This window comes from Arachis ipaensis, chromosome B5, assembly GCF_059453495.1.
Source record: "Arachis ipaensis isolate K30076 ecotype BB chromosome B5, ASM5945349v1, whole genome shotgun sequence".
Taxonomy (NCBI): Eukaryota; Viridiplantae; Streptophyta; class Magnoliopsida; order Fabales; family Fabaceae; genus Arachis; species Arachis ipaensis.
This window is the reverse complement of record NC_142440.1, coordinates 98,205,284-98,217,508: the sequence shown is the minus strand read 5'-3', so window position 1 is coordinate 98,217,508 and position 12,225 is coordinate 98,205,284. Positions and strand designations below refer to the sequence as shown.

General features: G+C 38.1%; 1 non-coding gene across 1 annotated transcript; it reads right to left on the bottom strand.

Annotated features, from left to right (window-relative positions):
• Nucleotides 1–6,996: 6,996 nt before the first annotated feature.
• Nucleotides 6,997–7,104, bottom strand: LOC148565104 (small nucleolar RNA R71). Its single transcript, XR_015883842.1, has one exon. It is a non-coding gene; the product is annotated as a small nucleolar RNA R71 (small nucleolar RNA).
• Between the last annotated feature and the right edge of the window lie 5,121 nt (nt 7,105–12,225).

The window sequence follows — 12,225 nt, the reverse complement described above, 5'->3', positions numbered from 1 at the left end:
TTTGATTCATGCTCTCTACTTCTTCTTCTTCTCAATTCTTTGTTGTTGCATTTATGATTCCTCTATTCTTTGGTTGTAATTTCCTTTATGTTGTTTCGATGCTTTATTGTAGATCTACTTTTGTTCCTTCTCTTCTCTTTCAATTCAATTAGAGGTAATTCATAATAATTGTGTTCCTTTTGATTGTTGTTATTGATTTCTTACAATAATTGTTGTTAGATTTTATTGTTGTTATCCATTTACTATGCTTTTCTTTAGTGCCTTCCAAGTGTTTGATGAAATGCTTGGTTGGATTTTAGTGTAGATTTTGTTCCTCTTGGCCTAGGTGGAGTAATTAGTGACGCTTGAGTTATCTAATTCCTTTGTTGATTGACAGTTAGAAGTTGCTAATCGATTTGGATATCACTAAAGCTAGTCTTTCCCTTGGGAGTTGGCTAGGACTTGTGGAATCAAGTTGATTCATCCACTTGACTTTCCTCCATGGTTACAGGTTAACTAAGTGGTAGCAATGGACAATTTGTGGTTACAATTGAGGAGGATAACTAGGATGGGACTTCTAGTTCTCATATCTAGCCAAGAACTTTGTTAGTTGTTAGTTTATTTTCTTTGCCATTTATATTTCTTGTCTAAAATCTCAAAACCCCAAATCTTACTCCATAACCAATTACAAGAACACTTTGTTGCAATTTATAGGGAGAACGACCCGAGGTTCAATACTTCGGTTTATAGATTTTAGGGGTTTGTTTTAGTGACAAACAAATTTTTGCATGAAAGGACTATTGTTGGTTTAAGAACTATATTGCAACGAGGTTTCATTTGTGAATTCTAAACCACACAAAAGTCTACTCATATCTTACGTCAGCAAGAAGCGTTTGGGTTTGATTGGGACTCGATCCTCTGAGTCATTGTTGAACCAGAGACATTTTGGACCCATGGTCGACTCCAGATGAGGCCTAAGTGCATTGATGCACGTTTCCTCACTGTAGAAGCTAGAGCTTGGGCCCAGATCCTATCCCACTATGTGCTACCTAGCACTCATAAGTTGTTCTTCACGGCGGATCTCGCCTTGCTTGTTTGGTGTGTTCTCACGAAGAGACCGGTAAACATTCCACTTCTTGTCAAGCAAGCGATGCGTCAAGTCTACGCCCGGGGCAATTTGCCATTTCGAGCATTGGTATCCGATTTAGTTGCTGCTGCGGGTGTTCCTTGGGAAGCCATGGACACGAAGGCTATAATTCCAGCTAAGGGCGATGTGGTCCCAAGTGGAAAATACTCACATCTTCCTATGAACAACCCAAGCCTTGACATAGCCCTTCCATCTACTATTTCTTCCACCTCATCGTCACCACCACGGCAAAGATCCACCCATCAAAGGATAGAAGATCTACACCAGAAGATTGATAGATATGAGCGGCACAACCAACGCCGATACACTTACATCAGGAAGCTTCTGCGTTATGTTACCCCTAGCATGGAGGAACCCGAAATATTCACATCCACCTCAAACCCAAGTGATGGGAGCTTTGATGAAGGGGATAGTGAAGGTTCCGGTCCCGACCGTCCTTTGCGCATTTTTGGTAGCACGGAGGACCATACTAAATTCTAAGTGTGGGGAGGTCGTTCGACCAATCTCCATGGGTAACAATCTCTTCCTTTCAACACCCATGGATTTATCTTTTGCTTAATAGTTAGTACATTGCATGTGTAGTTAGTCTTGCTTGTAAATAATCCTTGCATGATAGTTATTCTCTATAGAGTTGCTTGGTCAAAATAATGACTTCTTCCCCAAGAAACTGTGTTTTGGGGTACCCTACCAATTTTGAAAAAAAAATTTTGCGGTAAACTTGCTTCAAGAATGTATTTTGGAACATAGTGATTGAGCTAAGAACACAAGCATGTAAGCTTTGAGCCTATTGTTTGGTTATATCTTCTAACCACTATTCCCCATTCTTGCGTGCATTACTCTCTCTCTATGATTGTAATCCTTGCTTTGTCTGATTCTATATGTCCATTACTTTATGTATGAATGCATTTACGTGATTGAGGCCATCATTTCGATAGTCACTTTTCCCAAATGGCCTTAACCCTTTTATTTACCCTTGCTAACCAATTTTGAGCCCATGATAAACCCTTTTTGTTCTAAATAGAGCACATCAACAACCCTAAGAGAAAAATAATGAATGTCCCTAGATTTGGATCCTTGATTAGCTTAGGTAAGTGGAGGTGTGTATCATTCAAAAGGGAGAGTGTATTTGGGAACTTGGGTAGATGTAAAGAGGTGTATTGTAATTGTAATTGGAAATTTTGGGAAGTGAGAACATACTCATGTATTGAATAATTGAGCCATATGCATTGAAACTTTTATACATAAAATCCCAAGAAAAAAAAGGGGACAAAAAAAACAAAAAAAAATAAAAAATAAAAAATAAATAAAAAATAAAAAAAAGGTATAAAAGAAACAAAAATATGAAAGAGGACAAAAATTCTCCAAGACAAAGTAAAATAACAATGCATATAGGATGTGAATTGAAAAGAATGCATGAGTATGCAAAAAGTGAAACCCATGGGTAGCTAGGTATTATATTATAGTTGTATAGGTTGTTCTATATGTCTAGTGGGATCTTAGGTTAATCAAGGATTCAAATTTTAAGCTCACTTGACCATATACATCCTTACCTTCACCCTAGCCCCATTACAACTACCCATGAATAAGACCTCATGATACTTGTAAGCATGCATTAAGTAATTGTTGATTGTTAGATGAAAGACAAATCTTGGAAAGCATGATTAGGAGAGGATTAAGTGACGAACCCTATACACTCGAGCGAATAGAGCGGATACACTTCCGGTGAGGGTTTGATGCTCAACTCCTTGTTCCCGGCTTTCACAAGCGCTCATCTAGCAAGTTATATGCACTTCATAGTAATATTCAATTTGGTAGGTGATGAGCGGATAATTTATACGCTTTTTGGCATTGTTTTTAGTATGTTTTTAGTAGAATCTAGTTACTTTTAGGGATGTTTTCATTAGTTTTTATGTTAAATTCACATTTCTGGACTTTACTATGAGTTTGTGTATTTTTCTGTGATTTCAGGTATTTTCTGGCTGAAATTGAGGGACTTGAGCAAAAATCAGATTCAGAGGTTGAAGAAGGACTGCTGATGCTGTTGGATTCTGACCTCCCTGCACTCAAAGTAGATTTTCTGGAGCTACAGAACTCAAAATGGCACGCTTCTAATTGCGTTGGAAAGTAGACATCCAGGGCTTTCCAGCAATATATAATTATCCATACTTTGGTCGAGTTTAGAGGACGTAAAAGGGCGTTGAACGCCAGTTCTACGCTGCTGTCTGGAGTTAAACGCCAGAAACACGTCACAAGCCAGAGTTGAACGCCAGAAATACGTTACAAACTGGCGTCCAACTCCAAGATTGACCTCTACACGTGTAACATTCAAGCTCAGCCGAAGCACACACCAAGTGGGCCCCGGAAGTGGATTTATGCTTCAATTACTTACTTTTGTAAACCCTAGTAACTAGTTTAGTATAAATAGGACTTTTTACTATTGTATTTGACATCTTTGGATCATCTTTGGATGCTTAGTTCTTAGATCATGGGAGCTGGCCTCTCGGCCATGCCTGGACCTTCATCACTTATGTATTTTCAACGGTAGAGTTTCTGCACTCCATAGATTAAGGTGTGGAGCTCTGCTGTTCCTCAAAGATTAATGCAAAGTACTATTGTTTTTCTATTCAATTCAACTTATTCCGCTTCTAAGATATTCATTTGCACTTCAACCTGAATGTGATGAACGTGACAATCATCATCATTCCCCCACGAACGCGTGCCTGACAACGACTTCCGTTCCACCTTAGATTGAATGAGTATCTCTTGGATCTCTTAATCAGAATCTTCGTGGTATAAGCTAGATTGATGGTGGCATTCATTAGATTCCGGAAAGTCTAAACCTTATCTGTGGTATTCCGAGTAGGACTCTGGGATTGAATGACTGTGACGAACTTCAAACTCGCGAGTACTGGGCGTAGTGACTGACGCAAAAGGAGGGTGAATCCTATTCCAGTATGATCGAGAACCTCAGATGATTAGCCGTGCTGTGACAGAGCATTTGGACCATTTTCACAAGAGGATGGGATGCAGCCATTGACAAGGGTGATGCCTCCAGACGATTAGCCATGCAGTGACAGCGCATCGGACCATTTTCCAGAGAGGATAAAAATTAGCCATTGACAACGGTGATGTCCTTACATAAAGCCAGCCATGGAAAGGAGTAGGATTGATTGGATGAAGACAGTAGGAAAGCAGAGGTTCAGAGGAACGAAAGCATCTCTATGCGCTTAGCTGAAATTCTCACCAATGATTTTCATAAGTATTTCTATCCTTATTTTATTATATATGTTCGAAAACTCCATAACTATTATATCTGCTTGACTGAGATTTATAAGGTGACCATAGCTTGCTTCATACCAACAATCTCCGTGGGATCGACCCTTACTCACGTAAGGTTTATTACTTGGACGACCCAGTGCACTTGCTGGTTAGTTGTATCGAAGTTGTGAATGAAAAACAATTTATTAAGACGTGCGTACAGAGTTTTTGGCGCCGTTACCATGAGATCACAATTTCGTGCACCAAGTTTTTGGCGCCGTTGCCGGGGGTTGTTCGAGTTTGGACAACTGACGGTTCATCCTGTTGCTTAGATTAGGTAATTTTCTTTTTGTTTTATTTTCAAAAATTTTTCAAAAACCTTTCAAAAATTTCTCATCGGTTTTCAAAAAAAAATATTTTCAGAAAAAATATATTTTTCTTCAGAATTTTTAAGAATGAATTCTAGTATTTCATGATGATTTGTTGAATCCTGGCTGGCTGTGAAGCCATGTCCAAATTCCTTTGGACTGAGGATTCAACTAATCACTTTAATGCATGTAATAGCATACTAAAGCTTGGCTGGCTATTAAGCCATGCCTAACCCTCAGATTGGAGCTTTAGACTAAAGAGCACAAGATTCCTGGAATTCATATTAAAAATTTTGGAATCCTTATTTTTCTTTTTCACATTAATTTTCGAAAAATCCAAAAAAATTTAATAAAATCATAAAAATAGAAAATATTTCATGTTTCTCGTTTGAGTCTTGAGTCAAGTTGAAAGTTTGGTGTCAATTGCATATTCATCTTGCATTTTTCGAAAAAATTCATGCATTCATAGTGTTCTTCATGATCTTCAAGTTGTTCTTGGTAAGTCTTCTTGTTTGATCTTGATGTTTTCATGTTTTGTGTCTTTTCTTGTTTTTCATATGCATTATTGCATTCATAGTGTCTATACATGAAAAATTTTTAAGTTTGGTGTCTTGCATGTTTTCTTTGCATTAAAAACTTTTCAAAAATAAGTTCTTGATGTTCATCTTGACATTCAAAGTGTTCTTGGTGTTCATCTTGACATTCATAGCATTCTTGCATGCATTCATTGTTTTGATCCAAAATTTTCATGCATTGAGTATTTTTCATGTTTTTCTCTCTCATCATAAAAAATTCAAAAATAAAAAAAATATCTTTCCCTTTTTTACTCATAAATTTCGAAAATTTGAGTTGACTTTTTCAAAACTTTTTAAAATCTAGTTGTTTTTATGAGTCAAATCAAATTTTCAATTTAAAAATCTTTTTCAAAAATCAAATCTTTTTCATTTTTCTTATCTATTTTTGAAAATTTTAAAAATATTTTTCAAAAATCTTTTTCTTATCTTTATCTCCTAATTTTTGAAAATAACATCATCAATTAATGTTTTGATTCAAAAATTTCAAGTTTGTTACTTGCTTGTTAAGAAAGATTCAAACTTTGAGTTCTAGAATCATATCTTGTGATTTCTTGTGAATCAAGTCATTAATTGTGATTTTAAAAATCAAATCTTTTTCAAAACTAATTTCAATCATATCTTTTCAAAAATATCTCTTTTTCTTATCTTTTTCAAAATTTGATTTTAAAATATCCTTTCTAACTTCTTATCTTCTTATCTTTTCAAAATTGATTTTCAAATTTGTTTCAACTAACTAACTAACTTTTTGTTTGATTCTTATCTTTTTCAAAACTACCTAACTAACTCTCTCTCTCTAATTTTCGAAAATATCTTCCCTCTTTTTCAAAATTTCTTTTTAATTAACTAATTATTTTAATTTTTGATTTTAATTTTCGAAAAATTACTAACCTTTTTCAAAAACTATTTTCGAAAATCACTAACTCTTTTTCAAAAATAATTTTCGAAAATTTTCCTTCTCTCTCATCTCCTTCTATTTATTTATTCATCTACTAACACCTCTCTTCATCCCACATCTCTGCTCTCCTTACTCTTGTGTTTCTTTCTTTACATTACATTCTTTTCTTCTTCTACTCACACAGGGGAACCTCTATACCTGTGGTAAAAAGGATCCCTATTATTATTTTTCTGTCCCTCTTTTTCATATGAGCAGGAGCAAGGACAAGAACATTCTTGTTGAAGCAGATCTAGAACCTGAAAGGACTCTAAAGAGGAAACTAAGAGAAGCTAAATTACAACAATCCAGCAAGCACCTTTCAGAAATTTTCGAACAAGAAGAGGAGATGGCAACCGAAAATAATAATAATTCAAGGAGGATGCTTGGTGACTTTACTGCACCTAATTCCAATTTACATGGAAGAAGCATCTCCATTCCTGCCATTGGAGCAAACAATTTTGAGCTGAAACCTCAATTAGTTTCTCTGATGCAGCAGAACTGCAAGTTTCATGGACTTCCATCTGAAGATCCTTTTCAGTTCTTAACTGAATTCTTGTAGATACTGTTAAGACTAATGGAGTAGATCCTAAAGTCTACAGGCTCATGCTTTTCCCTTTTGCTGTGAGAGACAGAGCTAGAATATGGTTGGACTCTCAACCTAAGGATAGCCTGAACTCTTGGGATAAGCTGGTCAAGGCTTTCTTAGCCAAGTTCTTTCCTCCTCAAAAGCTGAGTAAGCTTAGAGTGGATGTTCAGACCTTCAGATAGAAAGAAGGTGAATCCTTCTATGAAGCTTGGGAGAGATACAAAGAACTGACCAAAAAGTGTCCTTCTGACATGCTTTCAGAATGGACCATCCTGGACATATTCTATGATGGTCTGTCTGAATTAGCTAAAATGTCATTGGATACCTCTGCAGGTGGATCCATTCACTTAAAGAAAACACCTGCAGAAGCTCAAGAACTCACTGACATGGTTGCTAATAACCAGTTCATGTACACTTCTGAGAGGAATCCTGTGAGTAATGGGACGCCTATGAAGAAGGGAGTTCTTGAAATTGATACTCTGAATGCCATATTGGCTCAGAATAAAATATTGACTCAGCAAGTCAATATGATTTCTCAGAGTCTGAATGGAATACAAGCTGCATCCAACAGTACTCAAGAGGCATCTTCTGAAGAAGAAGCTTATGATCCTGAAAACCCTGTAATAGCAGAGGTGAATTACATGGGTGAACCTTATGGAAACACCTATAACTCCTCATGGAGAAATCACCCAAATCTCTCATGGAAGGATCAACAAAAGCCTCAACAAGGCTTTAATAATGGTGGAAGAAATAGGTTTAACAATAGTAAACCTTTTCCATCATCCACTCAGCAACAGACAGAGAACTCTGAACAAAATACCTCTAATTAGCAAACTTAGTCTCTGATCTATCTAAGGCCACTGTAAGTTTCATGAATGAAACAAGGTCCTCCATTAGAAATTTGGAGGCATAAGTGGGCCAGCTGAGTAAAAGGATCACTGAAATCCCTCCTAGTACTCTCCCAAGCAATACAGAAAAAAATCCAAAAGGAGAGTGCAAGGCCATTGACATAGTCAACACGGCCGAACCTGGAGAGGAAGGGGAGGACGTAAATCCCAGTGAGGAAGACCTCCTGGGACGTCCGGTGATCAATAAGGAGTTTCCCTTTGAGGAACCAAAGGAATCTGAGACTCATCTAGAGACCATAGAGATTCCATTGAACCTCCTTATGCCCTTCATGAGCTCTGACGAGTATTCATCTTCTAAAGAAAATGAGGATGTTACTGAAGAGCAAGTTACCAAGTACCTTGGTGCAATCATGAAGTTGAATGCCAAATTATTTGGTATTGAGACTTGGGAAGATGAACCTCCCTTGTTCACCAATGAACTAAGTGATCTGGATCAACTGGCATTGCCTCAGAAGAAACAGGATCCTCGAAAGTTCGTAATACCTTGTACCATAGGCAACATGATCTTTGAAAAGGCTCTGTGTGACCTTGATTCAGGGATAAACCTCATGCGCCTCTCTGTAATGGAGAAACTGGGAATCTATGGGGTGCAAGCTACTAAAATCTCATTAGAGATGGCAGACAATTCAAGAAAATAGGCTTATGGACAAGTAGAGGACGTGTTAGTAAAGGTTGAAGGCCTTTACATCCCTGCTGACTTCATAGTCCTAGATACTAGGAAGGATGAGGATGAATCCATCATCCTTGGAAGACCCTTCCTAGCCACAACAAGAGCTGTGATTGATGTTGACAGAGGTGAACTAGTCCTTCAATTGAATGAGGACTCCCTTGTGTTTAAAACTCGAGGTCATCCTTCTGTAAACATGGAGAGAAAGCATAAAAAGCTTCTCTCAAAACAGAGTCAACCAGAGCCCCCACAATCAAACTTTAAGTTCGGTGTTGGGAAGTCTCAACAATGCTCTGAACATCTGTGAAGCTCCATGAGAGCCCACTGTCAAGCTATTGACATTAAAGAAGTGCTTGTTGGGAGGCAACCTAATTTTTATTTATCTAATTTTATTGTTCTTTCATGTTTTATTAGGTTCATGATCATGTGGAGTAACAAAATAAATATAAAAATTGAAAATGGAATCAAAAACAGCAGAAGAAAAATCACACCCTGGAGGAGGATCTCACTGGCGTTTAAACGCTAGTAAGAAACATCTGGCTGGCGTTCAACACCAGAATAGAGCATGGTTCTGGCGCTGAACGCCCAAAATGGGCAGCATCTGGGCGTTTGAACGCCAGAATTGTACCCTGGAGAAGAGCTGGCGCTGAACACCCAGAACAAGCATGGTTCTGGCATTCAACGCCAGAAATGGGCAACAAATGGGCGTTCAACGCCCAGAACAAGCACCAATCTGGCGCTGAACGCCCAGAGTTGTGTGCAAGGGCATTTTACATGCCTAATTTGGTGCAAGGTTGTAAATCCTTGAACACCTCAGGATCTGTGGACCCCACAGGATCACCTCAGGATCTGTGGACCCCACAGGATTCCCACATACCTCCACTCACTTATTCTCACCCCTCTTTCACACAATCCCATAAACACTCTTCCCCAAAACTCTTTACCAATCACCTCAACCTCTCTTCCCTATCACCACTTCACCACTCACATCCATCCACTCTTCCCCATAAACCTACCTCATAAACTCCACCTACCTTCAAAATTCAAAATCAATTTCCCACCCAACCTTACCCCCCTCCCTTCCCTATATATAACCCTCCATTCTTCCTCATTTTCACACAACACAACCCTCTCTTCTCTTCTTGGCCGAATACACCCCTTCCCCCTCTCCTCCATATTTTCTTCTTCTTCTTCATTTATTATTTCTTCTCTTGCTCGAGGGCGAGCAATATTCTAAGTTTGGTGTGGTAAAAGCATAAGATTTTTGTTTTTCCATTACCATTGATGGCACCCAAGACTGGAGAATCCTCTAGAAAAGGGAAAGGGAAGACAAAAGCTTCCACCTCCGAGTCATTGGAGATGGAAAGATTCATCTCCAAAGCTCATCAAGACCACTTCTATGATGTTGTGGCCAAGAAGAAGGTGATCACCGAGGTCCCTTTCAAGCTCATCACCATGAGATCCCGGAGATGCCTCAAATGCATTTTCCTCCACAAAACTATTGGGAGCAAATCAACACCTCCCTAGGAGAATTAAGTTCCAACATGGGACAATTAAGGGTGGAACATCAAGAGCACTCCATCATCCTTCATGAAATAAGAGAAGATCAAAAAGCAATGAGGGAGGAGCAACAAAGACAAGGAAGAGACATAGAAGAGCTCAAGGACATCATTGGTTCCTCAAGAAGGAAACGCCACCATCACTAAGGTGGACTCATTCCTTGTTCTTATTTTCTGTTTTTCGTTTTCTTAATGTTAAGTGCTTATCCATGTTTGTGTCTTATTACATGATCACTAGTAGTTAGTAACTATGTCTTAAAGTTATGAATGTCCTATGAATCTATCACCTCTCTTAAATGAAAAATGTTTTAATTCAAAAGAACAAGAAGTACATGAGTTTTGAATTTATCCTTGAACTTAGTTTAATTATATTGATGCGGTGACAATGCTTCTTGTTTTCTAAATGAATGCTTGAATAGTGCATATGTATTTTGAAGTTGTTGTTTAAGAATGTTAAATATGTTGGCTCTTGAAAGAATGATGACAAGGAGACATGTTATTTGATAATCTGAAAAATCATAAAAATGATTCTTGAAGCAAGAAAAAGCAGCAAAGAACAAAGCTTGCAGAAAAAAAATAGCGAAAAAAAAAAGAGAGCAAAAGCAAGCAGAAAAAGCCAAAAGCACTTAAAACCAAAAGGCAAGAGCAAAAAGCCAATAACCCTTAAAACCAAAAGGCAAGGGCAAATAAAAAGGATCCCAAGGCTTTGAGCATCAGTGGATAGGAGGGCCTAAAGGAATAAAATCCTGGCTTAAGCGGCTAAACCAAGTTGTCCCTAACCATGTGCTTGTGGCGTGAAGGTGTCAAGTGAAAACTTGAGACTGAGCGGTTAAAGTAAAGGTCCAAAGCAAAAGAAGAGTGTGCTTAAGAACCCTGGACACCTCTAATTGGTGACTTTAGCAAAGCTGAGTCATAATCTGAAAAGGTTCACCCAAATATGTGTCTGTGGCATTTATGTATCTGGTGGTAATACTGAAAAACAAAGTGCTTAGGGCCACGACCAAGACTCATAAAATAGCTGTGTTCAAGAATCATCATACTGAACTAGGAGAATCAATAACACTATCTGAACTCTGACTTCCTATAGATGCCAATCATTCTGAACCTCAATGGATAAAGTGAGATGCCAAAACTATTCAAGAGGCAAAAAGCTACAAGTCCCGCTCATCTGATTGGAGCTATGTTTCATTGATAGTTTGGAATTTATAGTATATTCTCTTCTTTTTATCCTATTTGATTTTTGGTTGCTTGGGGACAAGCAACAATTTAAGTTTGGTGTTGTGATGAGCGGATAATTTATACGCTTTTTGGCATTGTTTTTAGTATGTTTTAAGTAGAATCTAGTTACTTTTAGGGATGTTTTCATTAGTTTTTACGTTAAATTCACATTTCTGTACTTTACTATGAGTTTGTGTGTTTTTCTGTGATTTCAGGTATTTTCTGGCTGAAATTGAGGGAATTGAGCAAAAATCAGATTCAGAGGTTGAAGAAGGACTGCTGATGCTGTTGGATTCTGACCTCCCTGCACTCAAAGTGGATTTTCTGGAGCTACAGAACTCAAAATGGCGCGCTTCTAAATGCGTTGGAAAGTAGACATCCAGGGCTTTCCAGAAATATATAATTATCCATACTTTGGTCGAGTTTATATGACGTAAAAGGGCATTGAACTCCAGTTCTACGCTGCTGTCTGGAGTTAAACGCCAGAAACACGTCACAAGCCAGAGTTGAACGCCAGAAATACGTTACAAACTGGCGTTCAACTTCAAGATTGACCTCTACACGTGTAACATTCAAGCTCAGCCCAAGCACATACCAAGTGGGCCCCGGAAGTGGATTTATGCATCAATTACTTACTTTTGTAAACCCTAGTAACTAGTATAGTATAAATAGGACTTTTTACTATTGTATTTGACATCTTTGGATCATCTTTGGACGCCTAGTTCTTAGATCATGGGGGCTGGCCTCTCGGCCATGCCTGGACCTTCATCACTTATGTATTTTCAACAGTAAAGTTTTTGCACTCCATAGATTAAGGTGTGGAGCTCTGCTGTTCCTCAAAGATTAATGCAAGGTACTACTGTTTTTCTATTCAATTCAACTTATTCCACTTCTAAGATATTCATTCGCACTTCAACCTGAATGTGATGAATGTGACAATCATCATCATTCCCCCACGAACGCGTGCCTGACAACCACTTCCGTTCCACCTTAGATTGAATGAGTATCTCTTGGATCTCTTAATCA